Source organism: Papio anubis, chromosome 1 (assembly GCF_008728515.1).
Source record: "Papio anubis isolate 15944 chromosome 1, Panubis1.0, whole genome shotgun sequence".
In the NCBI taxonomy this organism is placed as follows: Eukaryota; Metazoa; Chordata; class Mammalia; order Primates; family Cercopithecidae; genus Papio; species Papio anubis.
Genome location: NC_044976.1, coordinates 128,550,375 through 128,572,993, shown reverse-complemented (window position 1 = coordinate 128,572,993; position 22,619 = coordinate 128,550,375). Strand labels below are relative to the sequence as shown.

Genomic DNA, 22,619 nt, shown 5'->3' with positions numbered 1-22,619 from the left:
AACTGTGGTGGCTGAAAAGTCCAAGTACATCGTGCCAGAATTTGTTTGACTTCTGGTGAGGGCCTTGTGCGGCATAATAACATGGTAGAGAAGCAGAAGGATAGACAGGCATGTGCGAAGAAGGTAAACATAAGAGGCAGCCTCACCTTATAACAATCCCCTGTCGTGGTAACTAATTCAGTCACACAAGAGTGAGAACTCATTCCTGCAAGACAGCATTCACCCATTAATGAGTGATCTGCACCCCTGACCCAAACACTACCTGCTATTCCTCACCTCCCAGCACTGCTGCATTGATATGAATATGGAACATATCATATTTAAACCAATGCATTTGCCCTCACCCCCAAAAAACTTACATTCTTCTTAAAATGCAAAACACATTCATCCCATCCCAATAGTACCCAAAGTTTTAACTCATTCAAGGACCAACTTAAGCCTGTAATCCCAGCACTTTGGGAGGCCGAGACGGGCGGATCACGAGTTCAGGAGATCGAGACCATCCTGGCTAACTCGGTGAAACCCCGTCTCTACTAAAATACAAAAAAAAACCCCGGAGGGCGAGGGTGGGCAGGCGCCTGTACTCCAGCTACTCCAGGGAGGCTAGAGAAGCCAGGGAAAAGATAAGCGTGAACCCAGGAGGCAGGGCCCGCAGTGAGCTGAGATCGTACTGCACTCCAGCCTAGGCAACAGAGCCAGATTCCCGTCTCAAAAAAAAAAAAAAAAAAAAAAAAGTCCAAAGTCAAAGTCTCATCACGGACTTTCCGGGCTTCGATTCTTCTGTGACTATAGAAATAGAAATAAATTTTTCAAAGGTCTGGCATGGTGGGTCATGTTTCGCTTCAAAGGGTGAGACTGAGAGAACATTTGAAACATTTGAAACACTTGGAGTAGATGTTAAATCTTAAAGCTCTAAAATAAGTTTTCACTTCATGTGCCACCTGATGGACATACTGAGATGAGTTGGGCCCCCAGTGCCTCAGGCAGCCCTACCCCTATGGCTTTGCTGGGTGCAGCTTATGTGGCTGCTGCCTTGAGTCCAGTGCTGTAGCTTTTCCGGCCAGGCATTGAGGCCTGCTGCTGGTGGCATTCCTGCAGGAGGTCTTGAGGGCAGTGGCCCCACTCCCACATTTCCACTAGGCGTTGCCTTGGTAAGGACTTTCTGTGGCAGCTTTATCCCTGGTGGGAAGCTTCTGCCTGGGCACCCAGGCTTTCTGCAGCATCCTTTGAAATATTGGTGGAGGCAGCCATGCCTCCACTGCTCTTGCATTATGCACACCTGTGAAATTAGCACCACACGGATGTAGATGTTTCCAAGGCTTTATGCACCCTTTAGAGTGGTGGCCTAAGCCATATCTGGGGCTGCTTGTGCCATCGCTGGAGTAGCCAGAATGGCCAAGATATGGGGAGCAGCATCCCAAGGCAACCCTGGGCAGCAAATCTATAGAAGGTGCCTCAGGCCCATCTCCCAAAGCCATTCTGTCCTCTTATGCCTCTGGGTCTGTGGTGGGAGGGGCAACCTCTAAGATTTCTGAAATACTTTTGGGGCCTTTTTCCCATTGTCTTCACAATTAGCAATTGGCTTTTTTTCTATCGGTAGTAATCCCTTTAACAACCAGTTGCTCAGCTGCACTGTTGGATTCTTCTCCTAAATATGCTCTTTCATTCTCTACCACATGTCCAGGCTGAGAATTTTCCAAATTTTTATGTTGTTTCCCTTTTAAGTGTACATTTTGCCTGTAGATTATCCTTTGCTCCTGTAACTCATTGTAAGCAGTTAAAAATAACCATGCAGCTTCTTGCATGCTTTGCTGCTTAGATATTCCTTCCTCCAGATATACTAGCTCATCACTCTTAAATTCTGCCTTCTGTAAAGCCCTAGGGGATGGAGACAAAGCATCCAAGGTTTTTTTGTTTTGTTTGTTTGTTTTTGTTTTTGTTTTGTTTTGTGTTTTTTTTTTTTTTTTTTTACAAATGTATAACAAGAGTGCCTTTCACTGCAGTTTCCAATAAGATATTTCCATTTCCATCTGAGATCTCATAAGAATGGACTTTACTTTCCATTATTTCTATCAGCATTTTGGTCACAACCACTTAACCAATCTCTAAGAAGTTCCAGACTTTCTCTACCCTTCTTGTCTTCTAAGCCTTCATTAGAATCTAAGCTTTTTCTAGCCTGTTCCTCTTTCAACCTCTACTAATTATCAATTCTAAAGCTACTCCACATTTTTAGATATCTGAATAGCAACACCTCACTCCTTAGTACCAATTTTCTGTCTTTTTTTAGTGTTGCTATAACTAAACACCTGTGGCTAGGTAGCCTATAAAGAAAAGAGATTTATTTGGCTCACGATTCTGATGGCTGGAAAGTCCAAAAGCGTGGAACTGGCTGGCATCTGCTGGGCTTCTGGTGAAGGCCACAAGTTGTGTCACAATATGATGGTGAAGCAGAAAGTAGGCAGACATGTGCGAAAAGTGCAAATATGAGAGGCAGCCTTGCTTTACGGCAACCCACTCTCATGGTAACTGATCCAGTCCCATGAGAGTGAGAGCTCATTTCCAAGACATGGTATGCTATTTATGAGGGATCCACTCCCATGAACCAAACATTTCCTAGTAGGCTTCACCTCCCAACAATATTGCATTGAAGATCAAGCCTCACCATGAGTTTTGGTGGGGGAGAAAACTATATTCAAACCATAGCAGAGAGTTTAATCTACTTACACTAGAAGTTATTACTTATAAGGAGAGACCTCTGCTCTTTTGCAATTTGTTTCCTATGTGCCTGTAGCTTTTTTGTTCCTTAGTTTCTCCATTACTGCCTTCTTCTTCATTTAGTTATTTTTTTGTATTGAACATTTGCTTCTTTCTTATTTTCTTTTCTCTATGTTCTATAGTTTTTTTTGTGGTTGTGTTTCATGTGGTCATGTTTAACATGCAAAGTTATAAGGCTAACTTGAATTTATATCAATTTAATTTCAATAGCATACAACAATTCTGCTTCAATACAAGTCTGCTCCCCTTTTCTGTTATTGATGCCACAGATTACATCTTTATATATTGTACACCCAGAAACATAGATTAGTGATTTTTTTGCATCTGTATTTTAAATTATGTGGAAGATGAAAAGTAAAATTACAAACCAAAATTACAAGAATACTAGCTTTTATAAATGCCCATGTATTTACAATTACCAAAGACCTTTTTTTCTTTAAACTGTCAAGTTACTGTGTAGTATCCTTTCATATCAACCTGAAGGACTCCCTTCAGCATTTCTTACAGGGCAGGTATTTTAGTAACAAATTCCCCCAGCTTTTCTTCATCTGGATATGTCTTCATTTCTCCATCATTTCTGAAGGACAATTTTGCTGAAAATAGAATTCTGACTTGACTTTTTTTTTTTCTTCAAGCACTTTGAATATATCTATCTACTTTCTTCTGCTCTCTAATATTTCTGATAAAAAATTGGCTGGTAATCTTATTTAAGATTCTTGTACATTATGAGTTGCTTCCCCCTTGGTGCATTCAAGGTTCTGTCCTTTTGAGGAAAGAAACTGAATAGACATTTTCCCAAAGAAGACACACAAATGGCCAACAGGCACATGAAAAAAATTTCGGTATAACCAAACATCAGGAAAATGCAAATTAAAAAAAAATGAGATATCACCTCATATCTGTTAGGATAGCTATTCCCAAAAAGACAAAAAATAACAAGTGTTGGTGAGGACAGAGAAAAGGGAACCCTTGTACTGTTTGTGAAAATGTAAATTGGTTATAGCTGTTATTGAAAACAGTATGGAAATTCCTCAAAAAATTAAAAGTAGAGCTACCATATGATCGAACAATTCCACTTCTGGGTACATATCCAAAGGAAATGAAATGATAACTATATAAAGTGAAGGATATGTTAATTAGTTTGATTGTAGTAATTATTTTACAATGTATGTATAAAACATCAAATTATATTTCAGTAAAGCTGTTACTTAAAAATTAAAAAATAAAATTATTCTCTCCATGTTAGCCAGGATGATCTTGATCTCCTGACCTCGTGATTCGCCCACCTTAGCCTCCCAAAGTGCTGGAATTACAGGTGTGAGCCACCGTGGCTGGCTATTCTCTCATTGTCTTTGGTTTTTGATAGTTTGATTATAGTATTTCCTGTTGTGGGTCTTTTTAAGTTTATCCTGCTTGGAGTTTGTTGAGCTTCTTGGACTTATAGATTCATATATTTCATCAGATTTGGGAATTTCTCAGTCATTACTTTAAAATCTATTCTTTCTGACTCCTTTTTTCTCTCTTCTCTTTTTGGAACTCACACAGTAGACATATTGGTTTATTTCATGATGTCTCACATGTTCCTTAGGCTCTACTTATATTTCTTTTTTCTTTCTATTTTTCAGACTCAACAATTTTAATTGTCTCATCTTAAAGTATTCTCATTCTTTCTTTTGCCTATTCAAATCTGCTTTTTAGCTCCTCTAGTAAATTTTTCATTTCCGTTATCTTACTTTTCAGCTCCAGGATTTCTTTTTCATTTTGGTTATTATATCTTTCAGCTTCAGAATTTCTTTTTAGCTATTTAAAAGAATAATTTCTATTATTATTAACATTCTCATTTTGTTCATACCTTGTTTTCCTGTCTTTTAAAATGTTTTTTTCTTTTTTACATCTTTGAGCATCTTTAAAACAGTTGTTTTAAAATTATTGTCTAGTAAGTCTAGTGTCTTTTGATTTGTTTTGTTCCTTTGAATGAACCATACTTTTCTGATTTTTTGTTTGTCTTGTGATTTTTTTGTTGAAAGCTGAATATTTAAATTATATAATGTGGTAACTCTGGAAAGCAGATTGTCCCCTTTTCATAGGGTTTGTTGTTTTATTAAAAAAATTATTGCAGGGTATCTCTGTGCCAGGCCTCAGTTTGAGGTGAGGACTTAAGGTATTCTCAGGTATTTTCTGAGATCATATCTTCCTCTGGGCATGTGTGATGGCTTTCTAAATTCTTTCATACATGTGATTGCACTTGAATATCCCAACTTGCATGTCAACAATCAAAAGCCATAATCTGCAATCAGAACACAGAACTCAATATTTGTAGGGAAAGGTCTTTGTTGCCCACTCAGGCTCCAGAAAGCTATACTAAGAATATGGGCTTTCATACTCACAGCTACCTGGTACAGAATTGGAGACTGGGAGGTAGTAGACACCACTGAAGGAAAGCTAAGAGTGATAGAAATTAACTGCAATTTAGCAGCTGATCTTTCTTCTGGAAGCTGCAAGCATTCAAATTCACGTCAGCATTCAGAAATAGTTACTTCAGACAGTTTCTGCTAGTAGAATTGTTGCCTAGGTGGACAGACAGATTCCTGGTGCTTCCTGCTTCACCATTTCCTTGATATCCCCAACTGTTTTTGACAAAGTGCAAAAGCAATTTGGTTGAGAAAAGGAAGCCTTTTAAACCAATGGTAGTGGGATAATTGGACATCCATAGGAAAAATAATAAATCTCAATCTAAGTCTGACACCTTATACAAAAATTAACTTAAAATGGATCATGGCTGTTATTGTAAAGTGTAAAACTATAAAACCTATAGAAAAAAACTAGGAGAAAATTTTCAGAATCTAGGGCTAGGCAAAGAGTTCTTAGACTTGTTACCAAAAACACAATCTCTATGAAAACAAAATGATAAATTGAACATCAGAATTTAAAAATTTAGCTCTGCAAAATACTTTACTTAAATGATGCAAAGATGAACTATAGACTGAGAGAAAATATTTGAAAAGCAAATATCTAACAAAAGCCAGTATCTAGAGTATATAAATGACTCTCAAATTCAAGAGTTAAAAAAAACTGAAACAATCCAACTTAAAATTGGCAAAAGATATGAAGAGATATTTCAGCAAAGAGGATATAAGATGGCAAATTAGCAATGAAAAGATGTTCAACATTATTACCCATTAGTGAAATTCAAATTAAAATCATCGTGACATATCATTACATACCTATTGAAATGGCTACAATATAAAACAGTGACAGTATCAAATGTACCAATTTACATTCATAAATTGGTGGTAGAAATGTAAAATGATACAGTCACTCTGGAAACCAGCTTGGCAGTTTCTTAAAATCTAAATATGTTACTTATATATGACCCAGAAATTGCACTATTGGTCACTTATCCCAGACAAATACTTAAGTTTACATAAAAAACTTTACAGGAATGTTTATAGCAACCTAATTTGTAACAGCCTTAAATTGGAAATAACCTAGATGTCCTTCAACAAATGAATGGTTAGTGGTACATAGTAAAGTACTTAGTCCATATGGTTTGGCTGTGTCCCCACCCAAATCTCAACTTGAACTGTGTCTTCCAGAATTCGCACAGGTTGTGGGAGGGACCCAGCTGGAGGTAACTGAAGCATGGGAGCTGGTCTTTCCCGTGCTATTCTCATAATAGTGAATAAGTGTCATGAGATCTGATGGGTTTATCAAAGGCTTTCACTTTTGATTCTTCCTCATTTTTCTCTTGCTGCCGCCATGTAAGAAGTGTCTTTTGCTTCCCACCATGACTCTGAGGCCTTCCCAGCCATGTGGAACTGTAAGTCCAATTAAACCTCTTTTTGTTCCCAGTTTTGGGTATGTCTTTATCAGCAGCATGAAAAAGAACTAATTCAGTAAATTGGTACCAGTGCAGTGGGGTGTCACTGAAAAGATACCCAAAAATGTGGAAACAACCTTGGAAGTGGGTAACAGGCAGAGGTTGGAACAGTTTGGAGGGCTCAGGAAGACAGGAAAATGTGGGAAAGTTTGGAACTTCTTAGAGACTTATTGAATGGCTCTGACAAAAATGCTGATAGTGACATGAACAATAAGGTCCAGGCTGAGGTGGTCTCAGATGAAGATAAGAAACTTGTTGGGAACTGGAGCAAAGATGATTTTTGTTGTTTTAGCAAAGAGACTGGTGGCGTTTTGCCCCTGCACTAGAGATTTGTGGAACTTTGAACTTGAGAGAGATGATTTAGGGTATCTGGTGGAAGAAATTTCTAAGCAGCAAAGCATTCAAAAGGTGACTTATGTGCTGTTAAAAGCATTCCATTTTAAAAGGGAAACAGAGCATAAAAGTTCAGAAAATTTGCAGCCCGATGCTGCAGTAGAGAAGAAACACCCATTTTTTTGAGGAGAAATTCAAGCCAGCTGCAGAAATTTGCATAAGTAGCAAGGACCCTAATGTTAATCCCCAAGACCATGGGGAAAATGTATCCAGGTGATGTCAGAGACCTTCACAGCAGCTCCTCCCATCACAGGACTAGAGGACCAGGAGGAAAAAGTGGTTTCATGGGCTGCGCTCAGGGTCCCTGTACTGTGTGCAGCTAAGGGACTTGGTGCCCTATGTCTCAGTTGCTCCAGCCATGGCTGAAAGAGGCAAACATAGAGCTTGAGCTGTGACTTCAGAGAGTGGAAGCCCAAAGCCTTGGCAGTTTCCACGTGGTGTTGAAACTGCAGGTTCACAGAAGTAGAGAATTGAGGTTTGGGAACTTCCACCTAGATTTCAGAAGATGTATGGAAATGCCTGGATGCCCAGGCAAAAGTTTGCTGCAGTGGTAGGGCACTCATGGAGAACTTTGGCTAGGGCAGTGTGGAAGGGAAATGTGGGATCAGAGCCCCCACACAGAGTCCCTACTGGGGCACTGCCTAGTGGAGCTGTGAGAGGAGGGCCACCATCCTCCAGACCCCAGAATGGTAAATCCACCAACAGCTTGCACCATGAACCTGGAAAAGCCACAGGCACTCAATGCCAGCCTATGAAATCAGCCAAGAGGGAGGCTGTACCCTGCAAAGCCACAGGGGTGGAGCTGCCCAAGACCATGGGAACCCACCTCTCACATCAGTGTGACCTGGCTGTGAGACCTGGGGTCAAAGGAGATCATTCTGGAACTTTAAAATTTGACTGTCCCACTCAATTTTGGACTTGCATAGGCCCTGTAATGCCTTTGTTTTGGCCAATTTCTCCCATTTGAAATGGCTGTATTTACCCAATACCTGTACCTCCATTGTATCTAGGAAGTAACTAGCTTGCTTTTCATTTTACAGGCTCATAGGCAGAAGGGACTTGCCTAGTCTCAGATAAGACTTTGAGTGGAATTTTGGGTTAATGCTGAAATTAGTTAAGACTTTGGGGGACTGTTGGGAAGGCATGATTGGTTTTGAAAAGTGAGGACATGAAATTTGGAGTTTGGTTTGGCTGTGTCCCCAACCAAATTTCAACTTGAACTGTATTTCCCAGAATTCCCACATGTTGTGGGAGGGACCCAGGGGGAGTTAATTAAATCAGGTGGGCCAGTGTTTCCCAGGCTATTCTCATGATAGTGAATAAGTCTCAGGAGATCTGATGGGTTTATCAGGGGTTTCCACTTTTGCTTCTTCCTTATTTTTCTCTTGTGGCCGCCATGTAGGATGTGCCTTTTGCCTTCTGCTGTGATTCTGAGGCTTCCCCAGCCAGGTGAAACTGTAAGTCCAGTTAAACCTCCTTTTGTTCTGGTTTTGGGTATGTCTTTATCAGCAGCATGAAAATGAACTCATACATTAGTAATAAAAAAAAACCTATTCATGCAAGTGCAACATGGATGAATTGCCAGACAATTATGTTGAATAAGAGAAAACATCCAAATAATTACAAAATACATGATTCTATTTATGTAACATTTTTGAAATGACAGAACTATAGAAATGGAAAATACATTTGTATTACCAAGCATTAAAGAGGAGGTTTACAAGAGGGAGGTGAGTGTGGCTATAAAAGAACAACTTGAGGGATCCTTGTGGTGAAGGATATATTGTGGTTTTTGACTGTATCTATGTCAGTATCTTGGCTGTATATTGTACTGTAGTTTAGCAAGATGTTACAATTGAGGAAAACTGGGTAAAAAGGAGATGGGATTGATGCAGGGCACACGAGCACCAAAATTGGAGCTTAGCCTAGGAGAGTTCTTGGCTTTGCCCAGGAAAGAATTCAAGGGTGAGCTGGAGGTGTTAAACAGCAGCTTTCACTGAAGTGGCAGTGTACAGCAGCACCACAGGTACTGCTCCTTATGGAGAAGGGCTACCCCATAGGCAGTTTACCTGGAGTAGCAGCTCAAAGTCAGTTGTGCAGTCATATTTATACTGACTTTTAATTACATGCAAATTAAGGGGATGGTTTATGCAGCAATTCCTAGGAAAAAGGCAGTGACTTCCAGGTCATCTGGTCATTGCCATGGAAAGGGTGGTACCTTCTGGGTGTTGCCATGGCAATGGCAAATTGACGTGGCACACTGGTGGCCATGTCCTATGGAAAGTTGCTCCCCCCCAGTGTCTATTTTAGCTAGTCCTCAATTTGATTCCATGTCCAAGCCCTGACTCTGGAGTCAAGTCTCTGTTCCTGTCTCAGGATCTCTCTATATTATTATTTTTGACTGCATGAGAATCTACAGCTATCTCAAAATAAAGTTTAATTAAAAAGTACAAATGTGAGAATTTTGCCTATTTCTAAAAAGGTAGCCTACGTGGACGTACTTCCTAGAGCTGGTGTTTATAATATTCTCTTGGATACTAAATAGCAGAATCATTAACAGCATATTTGTGTTGGCTAATCAATTTACTTATGAATTCCAAGTTTATTCTTACAGGGAACAAAGGCATCTAGAGTTACAGGAAAAAAATCCCATACTTTCCATTCTAAAAGTTTCCAATTTGAATTAACTCAAATATAGGGAGATATTTTTAGACTTGGCCAGAATATGCAGTTTTACAATAGCTGAGGCATGGAAGCCTCTATGATCCCTAGGGAGACAGACAGCCTCAGGAATTTATACAGCATATTGAGGAAATTGAAGCTTGAAAAATAGATCAGAAGTGTCAGCAGCTAGCATTCAGTGGTAAAGAGCAATGATTTTGAAGCTGAAATGTGAATCTTGCCTTTGCTGCTTAACAGCTGTGTGACTTAAGGCAAATTGCTTAACCTCTCTGGGCCCAGAGGTTAAGCTCTAGGAAGTGCTTCCATGTAGGCTTCCTTGAGGTAGGAACAGGGATTTTTAATTATATGCAAACTAAGGGGTGGTTTATGCAGAAATTCCTAGGAAGAAGGCAGTAACTTCCAGGTCATCCGGTCATTGCCATGGAAAGCAAAACTCAGGCAAAGATGCCACTGGCTACAGAGTTTCTGGCTGGTGAAGCCACACTCCAAGGATCCTGTAACATGATCTCCCTCCGATATCTGGTCAGGGGTCATGAAGCCCTGGTGCCAACCTGAACTGTCTGGTTTCTTTAAGCAGCTGAGCCTGTAAATGAGGGACTAAAGAGAAACAATAAGAAAAAATAATTTTTCCAGCTATTTTGTCAGGGTTGTCCTGGTAACATTTTAATATTAAAAAATGCTTAAAATAGTGTTTCACATATCATAAGCCACTATGTGAATATTTATTAACTTACTAAATAATAGAATAACATACTATCAGAAATAATGTTACTGGCTTTACCCTCAATTTTGAAGTGTTGAGAAGGATCTTGACTGTCCACTGATATCTGTTTTTAGGGAGTTGTTGGAATGGGAATTTGAGGGACTGCACCAAGTATGCTGCTACTCTGATAAGAACCCTAACCTTCGAACACTTTTGAATAATAGGGAGAGACAAAAGGAGCAGAAAGAATGGGACTGCAGTCAAGAGTGTTGTTTGATTGCCAAAATTCATCTCCCTTTCCCCTCTGTAGCATAGACTCAATTCTTTTGGCACATTCGTGCCCCTCCACAATGCCAGGCACACAGAAAAGTAATCCACTCAATCCCTCACCAGGAAGGTAGGTTTGATTTAACATTAGCCAGTCAGTCAGTCAAAGCAGTTCCATTTCTCTTGCTTCAATGCTATTGATCACACAGGCCAATCCTGCTACAGTATGTGGGAGGTGACTACAAAAGGGTATGAATACCAAATGTCAAGAGTTATCAAGGATCATCTTGGAGACTGACTACTCCACCAGCATTTAAAAAAAATTGTTTTTGTCATTAAATATATGTCTCTGCATTCATAGCTTAAAATTTTTGAATTTTACTTAGAAAGACAGATTCCATCTTAGATTATTAAAAAAAATCTGTCATACTTTTTTCTAGTACTTGTATAGTTTCTGTTCGTATGTTAATTTTTCATCCACTTGGAGTTCATTTCTGTTAACTATTGAGTAGGAATCTAGATTTATTTTTGTAAATGACTAGTCATTTGTCCCAAGACCTTTAGAGAGCAGTCAATTTTCTTTCCACCAAGTTGAGTTGCTGCTTTTTAAATTATTAACATATATTACTTCATCATTTGTATGTTAAAATGTGTTTCTGGAATTTCTATTTCGTTTCATTGATGTGTCTACTCATGTTCTAACACCAAAGTTAATTGCCATCATTTTATATTTTGCTTTTACTTTTTATTTAGAAATAATTATAGATTTCTACAAAATTGCAAAGAAAGCACAGGAAGGTCCCATGCATCCTTTGTCCAACTTTCACCAATGTTAACATAATTATAGTACCCATTAATACCAGAAAATTGGCACTGGTATAAATCTGGTATTCAGATTTCACCAGTTAAACATGCAACTATTTGTGTGTGTGTGTGTGTGTGTGTAGGTGTGTGTGTGTAGCTCTATGCAATTGTATCTCCTGTACAGATTTTTGTAATTACTACCAAGTGTTACTTCATTCTCTTACCGCTAAAAGGAAATACGTGAAATTGGGCAATTTATAAAGGAAAGGCGTTTAATTTGCTCCTGGTTCCATAGGCTGTACAGGAAGCATAATGCTGGCATCTGCTCAGGGAGGCCTCAGGAACTTACAATCATGACAGAAGGGAAAGGGGAAGCAGGCATGTCTTACATGGCTGGAAGAAAAGGAAGTGGGGGGTGGTGCCACACATTTTTAAACAACCAGATATTGTGAGAGCTGTATCTCAAGACAACACTAGGGGGGTGGTGCTAAACCATTAGAAACCCCCTCCACGAGCGAATCACCTCCCACCAGGCCCCACTTCCAACACTGGGGATTATAATTTAACATGAGGTTTGGATGGGGACACAGATCCAAACCATATCATACCATAATCAAGATACCTCCAGTACCGTCACCACGGGATCCCTGGTACAATTCATTTCTAGTTGCCAACTCCGCATCCATTCCCTTGCCACTGGCAAAAACTAGCTTGTTTTCTATCTGTAGATTTCTGTCATTTCACAAATACTGTATAAATGAAATTGTGTAGTGTGTATCCTTTTGAGATTGGATTTTTTTTATTCAGCATAATTTCTTTGAAGTTCATCAAAGTTTTTGCCTATATGAATTGTCTATTCCTTTTTAATCACAGAATGCAGCACTGTTTAACCATTCACCCATTAAAGGATATTTGCATAGTTTATAGGTTTGGCTGTTATGAATAAAGCTGCTTTAAACATTTTTGTGTGAGTTTCTGCTTGAAAATAAGTTTTTTCCTCTGTGCAAGAGTCCAAGTGCTGTATTATATGGTAAGCCTATTTTTAAATATATATACTTTTTAAAAAACTACCAAACTGTTTCCCACAGTGGATGTACCATTTTACATTCCCATTTGCAATGATACTGTAAGTAATACTATTTCTCCACATTTTTACCAGCATTTTATTACCACTATTTTTGTGTTTTTTTAAAACATAGCCATTTTGATTGGTGTGTGATGATAGCTCACTGTGGTTTTGATATTTCTCTAGTAGCTAACTGTGTTGTGTGCATTTTCATGGGCTTAATTTCTATTTGTATAGCCTCTTCAAAGAAATATCTTTTCATGTTTTTTGCCTGTTTAAAAAATTGTGAGCATTTATGTGTTTTAATTAACAAATAAAAATTGTATATATTTATTGCATACAACTTGTTTTGAAATATGTGTACACTGAAGGATGACTAAATCAAGGTAATTAACATATGCATTATCTCACCTGCTTTTTGTGGTGAGAACACTTAAAATCTATTCTCTTAGCAATTTTCAAAAACATAATATGTTGTTATTAACTATAGTCATCATGCTGTGCAATAGAACTCTTGAACTTATTCCTTCTATCTAACCGAAGTTTTGTATACCTTTACCAGCATCTCCCCAACTTTCTCCTCCTCCACACCCAGTCCCTGGTAATCATCATTATGCTCTCCAATTCTACAAGTTTAACTCTTTTAGAGTTCACATATAAGTAGATCATGCAGTACTTGTCTTTCTGTGCCTGGCTTATTTTACTTAATAAATGTCTTCCAGGTTCATCTTGTTGCGAATGATAGTAATTCCTTCTTTCTAAAGGCTGAATGGTATTCCATTGTATATTTATACCACATTTTAAAATCTGTTCATCCATTGGTAGACACTTAGGTTAATTTCATATCTTGGATATTATAAATAAAGCTGCAAAGAGCATGGGAGTGCAGGTAACACCTCAATGTGCCGATTTTATTTTCTTTGGATATATACCCAGTAGTGGAATTGCCGGATAATATGGTAGTTCTATTTTTAATTTTCTGAGGAACTTCCACACTGTTTTCTATAATGGCTGTACTAATTCATTTTCCCACCAACAGTGTAGAGGGCTTCTTTTGTCTCCACGTGCTCACCAACACTTGTTATCTTTCATCTTTTTGATAACAGCCATTCTAACAGGTATGAAATGATATCTCATTATAGTTTTAATTTGCGTTTTTGTGATGATTAATGATTTTGAGCACTTGTAATATACCTCTTGGCCATTTGTATATCTTCTTTTGAGAAATGTCTATTCAGATTATTTGTTCATTGTTTTAATTGAGTTACTTGTTTTCTTACTATTTCGTTGTTTGAGTTCCTTATATATGTTAGATATTAATCCCTTATCAGATGAATGATTCACAGATATTTTTGTCATACCATATGTTGTTTTTCACTCTGTTGTTTCTTTGGGTGTGCCGAAGTTTTAGTGTGATGTAATCTCATTCATCTACGTTTGCTTTTGTTGCCTGTGCTTGTTGTTTATATCATGTCTTTTGCCCATTTTTAAATTGGATTTTTCATTTTTCTCATATTGAGTTTTGGAGTTTTAAAAATATATTCTAGATGCTTGTATTTTGTTGGATATGTGATTCACAAATATTCTTTCCCAGTCTGGAGCTTGTATTTTTATTCTTTTAACAATATCCTTTGCAAAACAAAAGTTTTAAATTTTTATGAGGTCTAAGTTGTCAAATTTTTCTTTTGTAAATTGTGTTTTTAGTATCAACTTTAAGATTTCTTTCCTAGCTGTAGGTCCTTAACGTTTTACTCTACCTTTTCTTCTAGAAGTTTTATGGTTTTACTTTTATATTTAACTCCATAATTCATTTTGAGTTACTTTTTGTGTAAGTTGTATGACTTAGGTTGAGGGTCATTTTTTTTTGGCCTATGAATGTCATTTTAAAGACTGTTCCTTGTCATTCAATTTTCTGTTCCTTTATCAAATATTAATTGGACATATTGGTTTGGGTCTATTTCTGGGTTCTGTGTTCTGTTCCACCTCTTTATGTGTCCATTCCTCTGCAATTTCATGCTGTCGTATTTACTATAGCTATATAACAACCCTTAACACTGGGAGGAGTGATTCCTTCCACCTTATTCTTCAAAACTGTGTTTGGCTCTTCTAAAGCCTTTCCCTTTTCACACAAAGTTTAGAACAGTCTTGTCTATGTCTGCCAAAAACCCTTTCAGAGATATTGATAGCAATTTTGTTAAACCTATAGATCAATGTCGGAAGAAATGAAATTTTTCTTATGCTGAGTCTTCTAGTCCATAAACATAATAGGTCTTGCCAAGTAGGTAGGTTTTCTTGAATTTATTTCATCAGCATTTTGTATCTTTTAGTGTATATATTATGTATATATTTTGTTAGATTAATACCTATTTTCTTTGAAGCAATTATTAATAGCTTTGTGTTTTAAAATCTGATTTCCACTTGTTTGTTGCCAACATACATAAATGAAACTAATTTTTTTGTGGCTAATCTTGTATTTTTTTGACCTTACTGAATTCATTTAGTAACACCAAGAGGTTTTTTTTTTTTTTTTTTTTTTGGTAGATTCTTAGAATTTTCTATGTAGTCAATCATGTCATTTGCAAATGACGCTGTTTTATTTTTTCCTTTCTAACTTCCACGTCTTTTTGATTCTTGCCTTATTGCAGTAGTTAAAATTTCCAGTATTATTGAATAAGAATGATTAGGGCGGATAACCTTGTTTTGTTCCCAATCTTAAGGGAGAAACAGTTTTTCACCATTATGTATGATGTTAGTTGAAAGTTTTTATAAACGTCCTTTGTGACATTGAGGCTAGTATGTTGTTTAAGTTTCACTTCTTTGAAGATGTTACTCTTCTGTTATTTATTCTAGTTTTTTTCTGTTCTGATCAGAGAACATATTCTGCATGATTTCAATTATTTAAAATTTGTTAAGGCTTGTTTCATAACTCAAAAATAGTGTATCTTGGTGTATGTTGCATAATTACTTGAAAAGAATGCCTATTCTGCAGTCGTTTAGTGTTGTAAGTGTTGTGTTCTACAAATGTCAGTTAGATCCTGTTGATTGACAGTGTTTATCAGTTCTTCTGTATGTTATTTTCTGTTTAGCAGTTCTGTCAACTGATGACAGTGGGGTATTGAAGTCTTCAACTTTAATTGTGAGTTAATTCTCATGAGTTTAAATACACTGTTATATATCGCAGGGTTTGTACTCCTAAGTGCTCTTTCAGATTTTCTCTCATCACCATTATAAGTTTGTTTCTTCATATGAAGTTTAGAATGGGGCTTGTCAAGTACAAAATAGCAAAATTATTGTTACGTTTTTGCTGGAATCAGAGTGAATCTGTAGATGTAAATAATTAATACATAATAAATAAAATAAATTACTATATAAATAATATGCATGAAAATAAATGCATATTTAACATACATATAATATTGAGACTAAGAATATAGTTTGCATTATTATTTGAATCTTAGTTTGTTCATGAGAGTATAAATTTTTTTTATGTTTATTCTTCAATGTTTTGCTAGCCTTATTCCTGGATATATTATCATTATATTTTTCTATTTTATTTGTAGGATATTTTTTCTATTACAATTTCTTATTAGTGGTTGGTCTTGGACATTGTAAGGCTCTTAATCTATTTTGTCAAATTGCTTAATTAAACAATTTTACAATTACACATTACCTTACTTTAAGACTCTACTCAGGTAGTTGAACATGGATTGAAAAAGATTTTGTTAGCTTTGTCTTCAACACCTGTATCAGTCAGGGTTCTCTAGAGGGACAGAACTAAGAGGATATACACATCAAGGGGAGTTCATTAAGTAATATTAACTCACATGATCACAAGGTCCTACAATAGGCCATCTGGAAGTTGAGCAGCAAGGAAGCCAGTCTGAGTCCCAAAGCTGAAGAACTTGGAGTCTGATGTTCGAGGACAGGAAGCATCCTGCATGGGAGAAAGTTGTAGGCTGGGATGCTAAGCCAGCCTAGCCTTTTCACATTTTATTTTTTCTGCCTGCTTTATATCCTGGCTGCACTGGTAGCTGGTTATAAGGTGCCTACCCAGATTAAGGGTGGGTCTGGCTTTCCCAGCCCACTGACTGAAATTTAATCTACGTTAGCAACACTCTCACAGACACACCCAGGATCAGTACTTTGCATCCTTCAATCCAATCAAGTTGACACTCAGAATTCAACTCCTTAACAACTTGAACCCATACACATCTCCTCAGATCATACATAATCTTCAAATAAAGAAAATAATAAAGTCATAATTACACGTAATATAATACAGCTCTCCTTCATACAACTGGAAATGCACCAATCCCTAAATGCTATTACATAAAGTTAACAATATTTAAATACTGATATGAAGTCAATAAATATCTCACATGATAAAGGAAAGAGGAAATAAAATCAAGATATTTTCTTAGTTCAAATGTATACATGCATAAACATACTTTTAACAAAAGAGGGAGGAAATACTCATGATAATTACAGTCCTCATTTCTGCAGCTGGTCATGTGGTCATAGCTGGTATTGATGACTACCTTCCTCTGCCACCCTTTCTGTATTTCCTTTGCCTTCAGCATGCACCTCAGCAGGTTGTGGGTTTTTTTTTTTCCTGGTGGAGTGACCCAAATCTTCATTCCTGAAGGGTCTGGGCCATTTGTATTCCTGCCTGGATTGGGCTGTTGTAGTTTCCCATTGGCCTTAATCACAGGGCATGGGAATACTAACAGGTGCCCTGATGGATCTCCTGTATTCCATGCATACTCTTTCTTACCTTCCTTGGGGAGTAGTAAACTGATTTCATTTTGATAGTCTGGGTCTATAACCCCCACCAACACTGTAACTCCTTTCTTAGCCTGTTGACTTAAAGGTAGGAGAAGCCCCAAATGTCCAGGTGGCAATCTCAGCTTCCAGTTTAATGGAATCATTGTTGTGTCTCCTGGTGGCAGTGTTCCTCCCTCTGGAACTAAGACCTCTAGACCAGCAGAATGTAATGTCACAGGAACAGGAAGCAAAAATTTTGCTAGTGGATCACTAGGGGTGATGATGAGTGGTGCCACTTTCACTTTCACCCCTTGATTTCTGGACCCATGAATCCTGGCTATGAGAGAAACCATACCATATACTGGATGCTGATTCAGAGCATACAAGGCCTTCTGGAGAAATTTTCCCCAGCTCTGCAAAGCATTGTCACCTAATTGGCGTTGTAATTGTGATTTCAAAAGGCCATTTCACCATTCTATCAAGCCAGCTGCTTCAGAATGCTGGGGAACATGGTAAGACCAGTGAATTTCATGAACATGAGCCCACTGCCACACTTTTTTAGCAATAAAGTGAGTGGCTCTGTCAGAGGCAATGCTGTGTGAAATACCATGATGGTGCATAAGGCATTCTATGAGTTCATGAATGGTTGTCTTGGCAGATGCATTGCATGCAGGATAGGCAAACCCATATCTGGAGTGTCTATTCCAGTGAAGACAAACCTCTGCTTTTTCCATGATGGAAGAGGTCCAATATAATTGACCTGACACCGAGTAGCTGACTGATCACCCCAAGGAATGGTGCCGTATTGAGGGCTCATTGTTGATCTCTGTTGCTGGTGAATTGACCACTCAGCAGTGGCCACAGCCAGGTCAGCTTTAGTGAATGGAAGTCTAGGTTGCTGAGCCCATGTATAACATCCATCCTTTTCACCACGGCCACTTTGTTAATGCACCCATTGGGCAATGACAGGGATGTCTGGGGAAAGAGGTTGAGTGATGTCCACAGAATGGATCATCCTATCCACTTGATTACTAAAATCCTCCTTTGCTGAGGTTACCCGTTGGTGAGCACTCACATGGGATACAAATGTCTTCACAGTTTTTGACCACTCAGAGAGGTTCATCCACACACCTCTTCCCCAAATTTCTTTGTCACCAGTTTTCCAATAATGCTTCTACCAAGTCCCTGACCATCCAGTCAAACCATTGGCTACAGCACATGGATCAGTATATAATTGCACATCTGATCATTTCTCCTTCCATGCCAAGTGCACAGTCAGGTGCACTGCTCAAAGTTCTGCCCACTGGGAAGATTTCTCTTCACTGCTGTCCTTCAGGGATGTCCTAGAAAGGGGCTGTAGTGCTGCGTTGTCCACATTTGGGTGGTGCCTGCATATCATGCAGAACCATCTGTGAACCAGGCCCTAGTCTTGTCTTTCTCTGTCTACTGATCATAGAGAATGCTCCATAAGGCTATTGGTGCAGATGGGGAAAGAGAATGCAGAGTGGCAGGAGTGTAGACCATGGGCATTTGAGCCACTTCCTCATGTAACTTACTTGTACTTTCAGGACCCACTCAAGCCCAATCATATACATACCACTTTCAGGCCTCCGCTGTTTCACCTATGGGGTGAAATACCCCTGACTGAAATGTTAATCTACTTTGGCAACACCCTTGAAGACACACCTAGGATTGATACTTTGCATCCTTCATTCCAATCAAGTTGACACTCAGTATTAACCATCACAACACTCCATCTCAATGATTTTCCGTCTCATATTAGAGTGAAAGCCTAAATTGTTTCACAGTAGTCTCCCAGGTCCTACTTACATTATTTGGCTACCCAGGCTACTTTTTGGACCTCATTCCTTACTGCTTTTTTTTCTGCTTTCAGCTATAGCCACAGTAGCCTTCCTGGTATTCCTTGAAAACGCTTAGTGCACTTTTGCATCAGGGCCTTTGCATTAGCTATTCTCTTTGTCTGAAATAAGTTCCCTCCAGAGAACGATATGGCTCATCCCTTCATTTCTTCACATTTCTACTCAACTCTTACCTTATTAGTAAGGTCTTGCCTGATGAACTCATATAGGAAGTAATCCTCTCCTCCACCTACTTTATTTCTTAAAATAGCATTTATCAATATATGAAACACTATATATTTTATTTATCTTTTCTTTCCCCTTTAGAATTTAAGCTACACAAGTGCAAAGACTTGCTCTTTTTCTTACTATTATGTCACCCATGCTTCATGTTGCCTGGTACATGTAAGCAGTAACTATGAGTGCAAATAATGAATACTATCAGGGCATGAGAGTGCCATCTTACTGTACTCTCACTTCAGTCACTTACAAAGGGATCACACTTCAGCTTATATCAGGCTCCATGTTACTTTAGATCCACTGAGAAAGGGCTGTGTGTCTAGAAAGGAGAGAAGACAGTACAAATGAATTACTAGCAAAGAATAGCATGTGCAGAGGAGACCAGACTAGATTTGCAGATATCAGTTGGCTCTGTTGAAATCATTTCCTTTTCTCTACCCCTAGGAAATAAATGTGTGGATGCAGAACGAGTGAACAACTTCTGTGTTTCTGAATAAAACTGCTGTGGCTTCCCAGAAGAAGGAAGGAGATTTCTGAGTTGCGAGAGGCCATCTATGAAGGTGGAAGCCCAGGGGCCCTACAGTTCCTTTATTCTTCCCTTTTCACTGGTATAGAAACTATTCATGATGATCTTAGAGCCAGGGTCATTGTTGGTTGAGATTGATAAATTTATTTTTAGACTGCCATCCTGGGATGGAAACCATGCCTTAGGGGAGGCATTAGTAATCAGGTGGATGGTGTTTCCAGGATGAGGTATCATTTCTTAAAGAGATACTTCTTGGGCAATTATTGCAGCTTTCCCTTCATAGAAAAACACTGATTAAATGCTTGATGCTATATATAGTGTTTCTGTGTTTATAAATCCCTAACTTAAAAGTCTAAGCTACCTGTGTGTCCTACATTCAACCCCAAATCAAAATGCCCAAAATTTACCATCAAAGATGGTTGCAAAAGAATGTTCATTGTTGGGATATTAATTATACTGAAAACAATAACACTGTCAATGTTAGGGAGTTGGTTCGATTAATTATTGTATGTTTACAAAATGGAATAGTATGTAGTTATATATGAAGTAAATAAATATTTTTTGATGTAGAGAGATATACGTGATAGATAGCTAAGTAAACAAAATGAGGTTATACAGTAGCATTACAGTATGATCCACTTACATGTCTATGAAGAAATTACTGTTCAAAAACGAATATCAGAAACAAAATTTATTGTAGGAAGAGAATTGCTCTTTTATTAGAAAAAAATACTTTAGTTTGTCCTATGTTAAAGAAGGTATCACCTTCCCTACCCCATGCTACCACTATATCTAGGTAGTACCTGGTAAGATGAAGAATGGCTAAAGTTCTTCCTAGTAATAAAATAAATGAAGTCGGAAACAACATGGGAAAATAATTTTCAAAAATATTACAAGTCACTTTTTTATTGCTGTGTCTGTCAGGCTTGAACTTCCTTATATGGTGTCTGCCTGTTGGAATCATTCTCATGACATCACAGCATCCACCCAGTACTTCACAGGTACAAAGAACATTCACACCATTTGAAGTGTTGATTCTCAAAACTTCCAATAAGATGGGTGGAAGAAAACACTCTTATTGTTATCATTTGGTAAATGAAAACATCAAATCAGAGAGTTACAATGACATACTCCAAATCTCAGAGATAATAGCTTCTGAAGATTATTTGTGTATGTCTTAGATTTAACAACTCAGTTGTATTGGTGCCAGGGCTGATCCGACATGAATGAATTAGTTTTCATTATCCAGACTCACAGAAGACTCATTTATAAACCTAAAGATCAATTTTCAAAAGTTTTATGTATTGGATATATCTTTCAAGATTCAGAACACTTGGTTGACCTATGCACAATAACACTTTTTTAGTACCAAGATAATTGACAAATAGAATTAGTTCATTTATTTACTCATTCAAAAATTTATTTATCAACTACCTACTTTATGCTGAATTCTATTATAGAGGCTGACTCTTGAGTGATGTACAAAAATATATAATCTTTATTTCCATGGAGCTTATGATTTAATACAGGAAGATAGATATTAAAAATTGTGTTAAGTGCCTCAAATAAAATTTATAGGGTGTATAAGCAAATAAAATAGGGTAAATACTTATACTGGACTTGTAGTGGTTAGAATTCTTTATTGCAAGTGACAGAAACTCAAATTAGCTTAAGTTAAAAAAAGAGAAAATGTAAGAGAATGTAATGACTCTTTTGGTCTGAGTTTTCTAGAAATCAGAGTCTGAGACAGGGATTAAATTGTTGACACTTTATTTGGAATGCAAATACTCAAGTCAACACAGGCAAAAAAGAGGGGAAGTGAGAAAAGTGGAGATGTGGAGCATTGTCATGCTGGTCTTGATCATATCAAGTCATGAAGAAACACAGCAAGGGCACAAAAACAGGTGCACCACTTATCTGGAAAGTCTTCTCTGTAGAGGTTGCAATGAAGTCATGCCACAGAGCATTCCATGAGAATGAGGAAGAACAGAGAATCTGTCTGCTCCCCCAACAGCCTGTGTTGTGGTGTTTAATCCAAACACTAGAATGTTTAATGAACATAGAATCAGAGTAAAGGGCTTATAATAAGTCACTGGGGCTGTGGTAGGTCTTTGTCCCTTCTCCCCTATACAGGCATTCTTAACTGTCGTTACACTGTGGCACACTGAACCATGTGAGATATTGATTCCCTGGGCCTTCAGTTCATTGAGATGTTGCCTGAGACTGCTGAAATCCCTGGACCATTAATCTTATACTACAGAATCCTCCCCTGGGCCTTTGGATGCCCCCCACTTTATACCAGATTGCCCCAAAATTATTATTGTGATACGAAAAACTTTGGAAAACACTGACTGGAGGTACATACTTTTGGTACTTTGTCCTTTGTGAGCTAAGAGGGGTGTTTCTCCTCCACAGATTGTGTTGGAGACACATGGACACATGTTTGACTTCTGATTCCAGTGCAGGCAGATTCTCTAAGGCTGAAGCAGGGTGGAGTTAAGTGACCTGAGGGTGTGTATCAATGCTGGTCATCAGAATCTGGAGGCAGCAGATTTTTAAAAATGTGTTGGAATGTGTTGGTCTTCTTGGAAGCTCAGGGAGACTAATTTGCTCTCTTCTTTTTTTTCATCTTCTACCTGCTATATTCCTTTGCCCATCCC

The 22,619-nt window shown here is 38.0% G+C and overlaps 1 long non-coding RNA gene across 1 annotated transcript in view; it reads left to right on the top strand.

Moving 5' to 3' along the window:
• The window catches only part of LOC116270001, a 37,240-nt gene extending 15,882 nt beyond the window's left edge, over positions 1 to 21,358 (top strand). Inside the window, exon 3 of the long non-coding RNA XR_004177834.1 lies at positions 19,878 to 21,358. This is a non-coding gene — a long non-coding RNA (uncharacterized LOC116270001). The remainder of the gene's footprint in view (positions 1 to 19,877) is intronic.
• Positions 21,359 to 22,619: the final 1,261 nt, after the last annotated feature.